Source organism: Microcaecilia unicolor, chromosome 4 (genome assembly GCF_901765095.1).
Source record: "Microcaecilia unicolor chromosome 4, aMicUni1.1, whole genome shotgun sequence".
NCBI lineage: Eukaryota > Metazoa > Chordata > Amphibia > Gymnophiona > Siphonopidae > Microcaecilia > Microcaecilia unicolor.
Window position 1 is genome coordinate 353,364,952 of NC_044034.1, and position 12,443 is coordinate 353,377,394.

Here is a 12,443-nt window from a genome sequence, read left to right on the forward strand (position 1 = left end):
CTCTGCATGACTCCAAGGAACCTGCCTGTCCCTAGCAACTGGAAACACAACATTGAAGCACCCCCCCCACTGGTAGCAGTGCAGTTAGAAGACTCCTGCACAGCTTGGAGGGAACAGTGCCTCCTCCCACCCGTGGAATGAGTAGTCGGCTGTTAACCATGTCTGAAATTCAGCAAGTTCTTATCTCAGCTAAATATAAAAGAAGTATGGATCATTGTTGGCTCATAATTTAGACCCTGCCCTTGGCTGAGAAATGATATTTTGGCCCTGCCTGGTTTCCCTCTGTGGTTAGAGCTTGCTGATTAGCTAACGTAAGGGGCCATGACTTTGCAAGTATTGTTAAGGGGTCAAGGTTTGCCAATGGTGACTCTTACCATCATCATCACACTTGAGGGAAATAAAGGTACAGAGAAATCATTACTGTCAGGATATTTTATAAAAACAAGTTTTGACTCCCCTGTCCTTCATTCCCCTTTGCTAATCTTTCTCCCCTGCTGTCCACACCTCTTGCGCTTTCCTCCTCCTGCAGAGACAGGAAGAAACAGCCCAGAACACAGCAGCCAGACTCATCTTCGGGAAACCAAAATACAAAACAGTGAAACCCTTACGAGAGAAGCTACACTGGCTCCCACTCAAGGAACGTATCACTTTTAAAGTATGCACACTAGTCCACAAAATTATTCATGGTGAAGCCCCAGCCTACGTGTCTGACTTGATAGATCTACCACCCAGAAACGCTAAAAGATCATCCCAAACCTTCCTAAACCTCCACTTCCCTAACTGCAAAGGCATAAAATACAAAGTGCTGCACGCGTCAACCTTCTCTTATATGAGCACACAATTCTGGAACAAACTACCACGAAATCTGAAAACGATCCACGAATTAACCGAATTCCGCAAACTACTAAAGACCCATCTTTTTGAAAAAATATATCGAAAGGATCAAAACACATGAAGTCCACACACACTGTTAACAATGCATCCATAAACCGCTACTAAACGGACTTGGAAAAATCCAAAATTCCAGGAATAACATGTATAGAATGTTTGTACGTTTGGGAAGCTTGCCAGGTGCCCTTGGCCTGGATTGGCCGCTGTCGTGGACAGGATGCTGGGCTCGATGGACCCTTGGTCTTTTCCCAGTATGGCATTACTTATGTACATCAATACATCCTCTTCCGTACTTCTATCCCCCGCAATCTTACACGCTTAAACCTAATCTACAGGTAAAAAACAGAAAATATTATACCCGAACCATCTCTTGCTATCGCTCTGCTGCCCAATCAGGATCCGGTGTTCTTCTATTGTTGTGTTGTTCTTTGCCATTGTTTTATTCTCTTTAACGATACAGGGATTTGTTTTAATTTAACGCCTCATAATGTAACCATAATTATGTTGTAACAGATTGTACTTCCATCAATACAATGTATTATAAGCCACAATGAACCCGCAAATAGGTGGGAAAATGTGGGATACAAATGCAATAAATAAAATAATAATAATAATAATAAACCCTGAGCTAAAGTGTGAACTCAGTACACAGGGAAAACATTTCCCTCACTTTTATTTCTTCTATCATTTTTCAGCCAGAAACCAGCATTTATCAGCCAAGCAGCTCTGTGGCTCTGACTCCGAGTAACAGTGGGGGATTAGTTAGTTATTAGCTGGTGTGAATAACCACAGCCTATCCTCAAGCAATTAAGATCTGACTGAAGTCAGTCTAGTAAAACCCAGCCAAAGATGAAAACCCAACCACCATCAACAGCATTCAGCATAAAATGCCAGCAGCCCTGCATGCAACTACAAGAAGCATGAAAAACCTTAGCAAAACAGTTACGAATGAATAAAACATTCCTGGAACTACTCAAAACCTATGGCAGCAATCTCGTGACTAATCAATTCATATAATACATTACACATTATTCATGAATGACTCCCATTCATGGGGAGGGTTCTGCTTTATACTGGTTCCAAGTATCTCCTAACAGAACAGAAATGAAGGAAGAACTAATTGGGGCACATTAGGAGGAGGGGAAGAATTGGATAAAGAGATAGACAAATTTGGGTGCATGAGGGTAAGAATTTAACAGAGAGAAGCACTGCTGCCAAGATATCCCACCATCATCTCAAATTTTAACATAGCCAAGATACAAATTCCCATCCTTTAAGAACATAAAATAGCCATACTGGGTCAGACCAATGGTCCATCTAGCCCAGTATCCTGCTTCCAGCAATGGCCAATCCATGTCACAAGTACCTGGCAGAAACCCAATTAGTAGCAACATTCCATGCTACCAATCTTGGAGCAAGCAGTGGCTCCCCCCCACCCCCCCAATGTCCATCTCAATAACGGACTCTAGACGTTTTCTCCAGGAACTTGTCCAAACATTCTTCAAACCCAAATATGCTAATCGCTGTTACCACAACCTCTGTCAACAAGTTCCACAGCTTAACTATTCTTAAGTGAAAAAATATTTCATTCTATTTGTTTTAAAAGTATTGCCATGTAACTTCTTTGAGTGTCCCCTAGTCTTTGTACTTTTTGAAAGAGTTAAAAAAAAAAAAAAATCGATTCACTTCTGCTTGTTCTACACCACTCAGAATTTCGTAGACATCGGATCCATCTCCCCTCAGCCGTCTCTTTTCCAAGCTGAAGAGCCCTAACCTCCTTAGCATTTCCTCGTTTAAAAGAGGAGTTCCATCCCCTTTATCGGTTTGGTCACTCTTTGAACCTTTCCTAATTCTGCTATATCATTTTTCAGATACGGCGCCCAAAATTGAATGCAATAGTCAAGGTGAGATTGCACCATGGAGCGATAGAGGTATAATAATACTTTTCATCTTATTTTGCATGTCTTTTCTAATTATTCCTTGCAGCTTTTTTGACTGCCGCCGCACTGGGCAGAAGAGTCAAGTGTGCTGTCTACAATGACACCTACCCTTAACCCTTCTTTCCATCTCTGTAGAAAACACTGCCATCCTCCTCATCTACTTAGCAAAAAAAACTTGGGGGTTATCCTGGATTCCTTTAAGCTCCTTTCCAGCCCAGATCCTAAACTGCCAAAATGTGCCATAGGTCATTTCCTTTCAGAGCGCATTAACACCTACTGGGGCTCTAAGTAGACAGGATGTGCGACAAGCAAAGGTTTCCTCAAACAAGCTATAGATTCTGGAGAACCAGACGCCAAGAACTTTAGTGAATAAAGCAAGCGCCAACTTTTTAAACCTGAATTCCACTGGATTCAAAGGCAGTGTGGCTCTGAGTCCCCTTATCTCCACTCTTCTTTCTGCCAATAACTGACTTACCAGGCAAAATATGCGTAAGTACGTAAGGGTTGCCATACTGGCACAGACCCAAGGTCCATCAAGCCCAGTATCCTGTTTCCAACAGTGGCTAATCCAGGTCACAAGTACCTGACAAGATCCCAAAACAGTACAATACATTTTACACTGCTTATCCTAGAAATAAGCAGTGGATTTTCCCCAAGTCCATTTTAATAACGGCTTATAGACTTTTCTTTTAGGAAGCTATCCAAACTTTTTTTAAACCCCCGCTAAGCTGCTTTTACCACATTTGTGGATAACAACAAAACCTTTACAAGGCCACTATGTTTTTAAATATAAGCTATTCCAGATGTGGCCATTTATTGAGATCACAAACAATGCTCCAGTTATCACAATGGTGGTTACTTGGTGAGCTGGAGAGGAACCTGTACATGAGCGCACTAAGACAAGACACCTGGCTGGCTGAGTTTCATAGCTTCTGAATCAAATCTCTCTATTTTTCTCAGAAGCTGCTCTCCTTTGTGCTGCCTTATGAATCAGTTGTGTCTGCCACTAATCAATGGTGATGGGTCACTACTGTGCTGATCCTCTTGTAGGCATATGCGCCGACTCCGTGGGTGCTCAAGCACCCCCAATATTTTCAGCCACTCAGGCACTGGCAGGGGCGCCGACTTCTGAAGGGCACCGCCGCCGCTTACTCCTCCGACGTTGCAGACTGCAGCTGAGGCTGAGCGTCTATTTAAATTTATCTCCGTCGCAGCGTCCCGCCTTCTTCAGCGTCAGTGAAAGCGCTGGCCGCTAGTAGCCTTCCCTTCCCTTCGCTCGACAATGTCCCGCCCTCGCGGAAATATCATCAGAAGGCGGGACACTGCCGAGCGAAGCGAAGGCTGCTAGCGGCCAGCGCTTTCACTGACGCTGAAGAAGGCGGGACACTGTTGAGCAAAGTGAAGGGAAGGCTGCTAGTGAGCGGCCAGTGCTTTCACGGAGGTAAATTTAAATAGAAGAGGGCGGGCAGGTGAACATGGGAGCGGGAGGGTAGGGTAGGTGAGAGAAAACTAGCATTGATCGATGGAGGGGAAGGCAGGGCCCAGGGAGAGAGGAGGGAAATGGCTTGATATGGATGGATGGAACATGGAGGTGGGGAGAGAGAAGCATCGATGGATCATGGGAGGGCATGGCCCTGGAGAGAGGAGGGAAATGGCTTGATATGGATGGATGGAGCATGGAGGTGGGGAGAGAGGAGCATCGATGGATCATGGGAGGGCAGGGCCCTGGAGAGAGGAGGGAAATGGCTTGATATGGATGGATGGAGGTGGGGAGAGAGGAGCATCGATGGATCATGGGAGGGCAGGGCCCTGGGAGAGAGGAGGGGAAATGGCTTGATATGGATGGATGGAGGTGGGGAGAGAGGAGCATCGATGGACATGGATCATGGGAGGGCAGGGCCCAGGGAGAGAGGAGGAAATTGCTGGACATGGAGGGGCAGGGAGGAAGGAGAATTGCTTGATATGGATGGATGAAGGTGAGGAGAGAGGAGCATGGACATGGATCATGGGAGGGCAGGGCCCAGGGAGAGTGGAGAAATTGCTGGACATGGAGAGGAGGGCAGGGGAGAGGAGAATTGCTGGATATGGATTGATGGAGGGGGCAGGGGAGAGAGGAGCATTGATGGACATGGATGGGAGGGCAGGGGAGGAAGAAGAATTGCTTGATATGGATGGATGGAGGGGGGGCAGCAGGGAAGAGAGGAGAATTACTGGATGGAGGGCAGCGGAGTTGCTGGACATGGGTGGATGGAGGGCATGGGAGAGGAGAGTTGCTGAACATAGGTGGATGGAAAGGAGCAGAGAGTTGCTGGACATGGATGGCGGGGAGGGCAGTGGAGAGAGGAGGGTTGCTGGACATGGGCGGGTGGAAGGGAGGGCAGGGAGAGAATTGTTGGACATGGATGGAGGGGAGAGAAGGGAAGACAGGAACGAGATGCACATGGATAGAGGGGAGAGAGAAGAAATGCTGGACATGGATGGAGGGGAGGGAAGAGAGAGGAAGGAGATGAGATGAGGGAAAAGGAAGAGAGGAGAAAAACTGCACATGGATGGAGAAAATAGGCAGAAGCTGGATCCACTGGACAGTCAAGTCTGCGGAGGACCCAGCTTTTACTTATGGATATAGAGCAAGAAATGAAGAAGACAGGAGGAAAGTAAAGAAATAAATGGAAAGGAAGCCCAGGAAACGGAGTTAAGAGAACAGATAGCAGCAGAATCAGATACTGGGCCAGCATGATCAGAAAAACAAAGTCACTAGACAACAAAGGTAGAAAAAAAATCATTTTATTTTCATTTTAGTGTTTGGAATATGTCCGCTTTGAGAATTTACATCTGCTACATCTGTTGTCTTATTTTGCAATGTATAGCAATGTGTTTCTTTCTGTTTGTCTGGTATTGTGCTGCATGCAGGGTCTAACTTCTTAGGATTTCAGGTTAATTTTTGAAGAATTTGAAGAGGGGCTATCTCTGTTCTGCATGTGTGACTGCAAGGCTAAGTGTCTGAATAGGGATCTGTTTGTTAGATTCTGAGATTTTGCTAACACATTGTTTTTCAGAGTTGGCAAGACTGTCTGTTCTCATAATTCATGGTTTGTGTCATTTAGAGTATAATGGAGCTGTAACAGCTTACAGAAATTATTTATAATGAAAACAAAAAAAAAGTTATTTTTCTTCTATACTGGTGTAATATTTTCAATGATGCCATGGCTGGTAAAAGGAGTGTGACTACTGTAGGGGCGGAGCCATAGTGATCCCACCCCTGGATGTGTAGGAGCGCTGACTAATAGGCTGCAGGACGACGCCAGAAACCCTAGGACCGGCTCTGCACCCACCGGAAGTTTCCTTCGCAGCCAGCCTACCTGCCCAGTGCCCGCCCTATTCTCCATCAGTTCTCCGCCGGTCCGTCCTCACCTTCCTGTGTGCCGCCCAGAATTTTAAAACTCATCTTACCTCGGGTCCCGGCGGCAGCATTGAAAGGCGAGCAGGCTCGGCTCTTCAGCCTTCCCTTCTCTCAGCTCTGGTCCTGCTCTCATTTTCTGTTTCCACAAGGGTGTGACCAGAGCTGAGAGAGAAGGGAAGGCTGAAGCATCGAGCCTGCTCGCCTTTCACTGCTGCCGCCGGGACCCCAAGGTAAGATGAGTTTTAAAATTCTGGGCGGCATGCAGGAAGGCGAGGACGGACCAACCGAGGACTGTTGTGGGAGAAGAGGTCAGGCTGGGGTTGGGACTGGCACTCGGAGGAGAGGGGGGCCTGGAACTTGGAGGGGAGGGAGGGGCGGGGGAATGCACCACCTGTTAAAAAAAAAATTCAGCACCCCCAATCATTTTGAAAAGTTGGCTCCTATGCTTGTAGGCACGAGGAGAGGCTGCTGCAGGCAGTGCTGCCCAAGTAAACCGAAACGTGCACAAAAACCATGGGTGATCAAGGGTTTGACAATGATTGTTTGCCGGTCAAAGAATCTCATGCTTTGCAAAATTTGTTTTAAGACTTTCTGTGTGGTACCAGACATTTAACATCAAGTCTGTGGTTGGGGCTTGAAAACAATTAAGCTTTGCTGACTGGCAGACTGCCAGATTTCACACGCCCCGGTCTGCTGCCTGCAGCTGTGATCCTGCAGAGTTCGAATGGCAGAGGAGCAAGCATGAAACATAATGCCTAATTGCCATGCACAAAAGCAAAATCAATTTAAGATTTCATATGCCTGCCTGCTTCGGCCTGTCACATCGACAGTCAAGATTATATATTGTTGCAGCTGTGTTTCTGCTAGGACTAAAATAACAGATCACATGGCCCCAAAAACCATGTTCCAATGATAAGGAATTTCCCATAGCTAGATTTTATAGACCCATATTCTCAGACTATCATAATCTGCTTTACTGACAGAAGTGAGGGAATAGACACCAAGGTAACCCACCTGTGGCAACTTGTCCATTTGCACTCCACAACTTTTACAAACTGTATTATCTTGATTTGCAGTTGTGAGCCAATAAATCACACAAAGGAAAACGAATGGATTGCAATCTTTGCCCATCACTAAATTCTAGATGATAGGCAATTATGAACACAATAGGCTCCAAGGAATTTGAGCATTGTCTGTGCATGTACGAGACTGTGTGTAACTTTAACACATCTTATAGACTGCAATCAGTGATTTTCTTTTTTCTAAATATCCCGCCATCTGGCACCCTGAAGCACCTACACGAAACGCTGGCCATCGCTGGCCCAGGGGCGTGGAGAGTTTAAAGAGACAGCTCTGATGTTCACTCTATATTCAACCTGAGTTCTACTGAGATAAGTGACGTTATTCTTGCACTACCAGTAACTAGTGACTATGAACATTATAGAATAGTGAACATTTTCTATAACAAGAATTTTTCACAAAAAGTAACATAGTAACATAGTAGATGACAGCAGAAAAAGACCTGCACGGTCCATCCAGTCTGCCCAACAAGACAAACTCATATGTGCTAGTTTTTGTGTATATCTTACCTTGATTTGTAACTGTCATTTTCAGGGCACAGACCATACAAGTATGCCCAGCACTATCCCCGCCTCCCAACCACCAGCTACGCCCTCCCACCACCGGCTCTGGCACAGACCGTAGAAGTCTGCCCAGCACTATCCCCGCCTCCCACCACCGGCTCTGGCACAGACCATACAAGTCTGCCCAGCACTATCCCCACCTCCCAACCACCAGACCCGCCTCCCACCACCAGCTCTGCCATCCAATCTCAGCTAAGCTCCTGAGGATCCATTTCTTCTGAACAGGATTCCTTTATGTTTATCCCATGCATGTTTGAATTCCGTTACCGTTTTCCTCTCCACCACCTCCCGCAGGAGGGCATTCCAAGCATCCACCACTCTCTACGTGAAAAAATACATCCTGACATTTTTTTTTCAGTCTGCCCCCCTTCAATCTCATTTCATGCCCTCTAGTTCTGCCGCCTTCCCATCTCCGGAAAAGGGTCGTTTGCAGATTAATACCTTTCAAATATTTTAATGTCTGTATCATATCACCCGTTTCTCCTTTCCTCCAGGGTATACATGTTGAGGTTAGCAAGTCTCTCCTCATACGTCTTGTAACGCAAATCCCATACCATCCTTGTAGCTTTTCTTTGCACCGCTTCAATTCTTTTTACATCCTTAGCAAGTATAAATGTTATTTTTATTGTGGGGAAGGTTTTTGCCAGTGATGAAGTATCCATCGCTATCAACTCAGCTGATCATCATCTGCAAGATTGAGCTCTTTGAGGCTTTTCTTTCCCTTTTATAAATATTTTTTCATAGTTATTGTTTTCATATTGTGGATCAGTCTATGTTGGTTTATTCTTCTGAAGTTCTAATTCCACAGATATACGGACTTGTTTGCTTTTGTTTGACTGGATGTGTGCGGGATGAATCCACTGAACGGATCTCCTGTCTGAGAGACAGTGTCAAAAGAAGTCGGATGTAAAAATCTGCTTATTCCATTGCAGTTGCCTTATACACAATGGATGAATTAGAATGATATATCGCTGTGCTTATGCGATGAATAGACAGCTCCTGAGGACGCCGTTGGTGAAACACAGCACTGTGTAGAGCTGCAAGAAAGGAATTGTTTGTACAAAGAATTTATGGACAAGAAGCTGAAACAGTAATAAAGTATGTTATGAACTTTGGAAGATCTTGAACACAACTGAAATGGACTATAAAAGTGTGGATTTTAAATAATAATGGAATAATTGTGTTAATAAAGAGTAATTTGATAAGATTTAAAATCTACTACTACTACTATTTAGCATTTCTATAGCGCTACAAGGCATACGCAGCGCTGCACAAACATAGAAGAAAGACAGTCCCTGCGGAAAGAGCTTACAATCTAATAGACAAAAAATAAATAAAGTAATCAAATCAATTAATGTGAACGGGAAGGAAGAGAGGAGGGTTGGTGGAGGCGAGTGGTTACAAGTGGTTACGAATCAAAAGCAATGTTAAAGAGGTGGGCTTTCAGTCTAGATTTAAAGGTGGCCAAGGATGGGGCCTAAAAGAATATCTATTCCGATAAAGTTTTATGTTCTAATTCCACACCCATATTGTTGTTGGTAAAATTTGTAGTAACCGGCACCAACTAGGCTTGACAAATTTTTGAGCAGCTCTGAATGGCAGGGTGTCACAATGAGACATGAAAATATTCTGACTTCCAAAATCTGGTCCTGTGGCACCCCACCCCTCCCAATATAAAAAAAAACCCCTGTTACCTAGCAGCACCCCTCCTTCCCAGATATTTAAAAAAAAAATCTCTGGTACCTGGAGACACCCTCCCACCCTGGGCCCCCTGGCCCCCAAACCCCCATCATAGTGATACCTACTGATTCCTGCCTAACACCACTACCTTAGAAAATGTCAACACCTGATCACACCCGGTACACCAGGGAGAGACACACTGTGTAGAGTCTCTCTCTCAAATACTGATATGAGGAGGGGTGGGAGGTCCCATTAGACACCAAGGATTTTTTTTTATGTTGGGGGGAGAGGGGGTGCTGCTACTCTATCAGGGTGAAGCAAAAACCATGCTGTCGGCTTGCTTGCATTTTTAGATCACCCTACCTATCAATGCAAGAGCCAATCACCGGTCAAGCACTAACAGAAGGGAGACATTTTGCAATGAGCTGACTGCATTTCTAACCCAACAGGTTACTAACACGGCTATCACACCTCTCTACTAACCCAACAGTAATTTGCATGCTCACTGACTGCAGAAATGTGGTGTATTTCCTTGTAAATTTTGCTATCAGCACGTGACTCTACCATGTGGCTTTCTGCATCAACCCCTCTATTTTACTAATAAGGCAATCAAAAACTACAGTTCATAAGTTCAAACATTTCAATGAAAAAAATGCAGGTTTTTTTTTTTTAAACCTATTCTAGTATCACAAATCTAATTTTATTTTCTTGCAGTAAGGGCGGGCTTGGTTAACCTCCACCACACTAAGAAAAAAAACCTACAACAAACAGAAGGTTTTAGCAACCTGACATTAAAACTCATGTGCTCTTTTCACTTCCTTCCTTGTCTCTGTGGGTTGCTAAATCCAAAACAATCTGTAAATAGAAACTTTTTTGGGCTGAATTCACACAGCAACATCAGTGTCTGTCTGTCTTCTGTGGTGCTGTGCTGGACCCCTGATGTCCCAGATACTGTACCTAGAGATAGCATGAGGAGCATAGAAAGCTGCTCCCATTACTGGGACCCTAAACAGATTAAGAGGATTTTCTTCAGATTTCACAATTATTCTGGTGAATCAAAAATTCAGCTGGCTTTGTTTACTGTCTAGCAAGAGTCCCACTTCTGGTAATCACTGTGTTTTGTTTTGTTAAATCAAAAGCAAAGATAAAAATAACATGCAGCATCCCCCCAACATACAGATTTAGACCTGGAAGATGTGACAAACACGACTCTGTGATCCAATTCACTCTTAGGATTGGCTGGCTCCTTCGGGCTATCCAGATCAATCAGAACCAGCTTAGAACAAGTCACCACTCAATTACCCAAGTCCCCCTCAACACCTTCACACTTAACACAAAAAGGTATATTACCCTAGCTGAGATAATATTTAACCATCTCTCTGACCTTATAACTTTCTTTAAATCAGTCACCTTACTTTCTAACTATTACTCTCTTACCCATCTATATGTTCCATCTTTTTTTATACCCTACACTGTCTATTACAATGTTCTAGTACATATTGTTTTGACATTGTAAGTAGTATACCATACTTTGTATTATTTGACTATTTTTACTGCTGTAATTGCCTACTGCTCATGTTCGATCTATTCTTACTGTACACCATCTTCAGTGAATTCCTTCAAAAAGGTGGTAAATAAATCCTAATAAATAAATATTAATAATGCCCTCTCTAGCCTAGCCACTAAAGCAATAATCCTCAGGGGCCGATGCACTGCTCGCTATTTCCACCACTGAAAAAAGTACTAGAGGTGAAAATAATGAGCGATGCTCAAAAAAAAAAAAAAAAAAAAGTCACATGCAAATCTCGCAAAATCAGCAAGCAGTTCCACAGAGAAAAAAGCTAGTCGCTAAGATGCACGTGTGCAGAACTGTCAATCGATAAGTGTGGCTGTTCTGTGCATGCTCAGTGTGCTACAGCTTTCATACATGCATACAAGCTGCATGTATGAAAGCCATGGGTAGCTTTTTTTTTTCTTTTTTGATCTGTCCTTTCTAGTGGCAGGTGCTGGGGATAAGCCATTCAGGTCAGCCTGACTGTTTATAGAGATAGACGCCCGGAAATGAAGGGGACACGATGCGGGCATTGCCGGCAGGCTACAACAGGATAAAGGGAGGTTGTCTTCCCTTTCGATAGGGGCATATAGAAAGTAGGCTTTAGGCTGGCATGACATGTGCTCTTGAGCTCGTGGCTTTTTTGCTGAAGCTGCTGTCAGCCGGCTTTCCATGTACGCCAGGGAGTAGGAAAGGCTTGGCAATTTGTGCATGCCGATTGGTCCCTGACTCGGTTTTACCTGATGCAATCCCCGCCCTGGAACCATCTGATGCCTTGGCTACATTTTGATGCACCATGCGTCTGATCTGCCTCCATGATGCTGTGCAGCACACTGCCTCGCCAAGAAGCTACACTACAGCTGCTCCAGACCTCCCGTAAAATTTTCCCCAGAAAAGGTAGGTGGGCCTTTCCGTGTATCCCTCAGAATGCACATTTGAATATGAATCAGATCATTTACATAAATTACCATGCTGTTCCTGTTGCTGCTGCGAACATTAAAAAGCCGCAGAGCCCCTTTATGCATCTTCCGCTGAATACTGGGCTCACTAAACTGGCTGGAACTGGTCAACAAAGTATGTTGCTGGCCCAGTAAGTTTTGTGCATCGGGCCTTCAATCAGCAGTCAGAGGCGGCAGCTCTTAAAACCAGATACAAATGCACACCAAATTTGGACATTAGGTGTTGCTACAGTGCAATGATCGAATTACCCACCCCACCAGGAGCTATGAATGTTACTTCTGCAGTACCACTGCCCCCCAGCTAATCCAAACAGCAGCAGCAAGGCTTTGGAATCATACTAAAGGTGCCCCACACAGCATTGAGCAGCACAGACATAA

At 44.6% G+C, this 12,443-nt stretch overlaps 1 protein-coding gene across 2 annotated transcripts in view; it reads right to left on the reverse strand.

The window, feature by feature from the left end:
* SMS (spermine synthase) overlaps positions 1-12,443 on the reverse strand; it is a 164,843-nt gene that overhangs the window by 40,651 nt on the left and 111,749 nt on the right. The gene's annotated exons all lie outside the window — the stretch shown is intronic.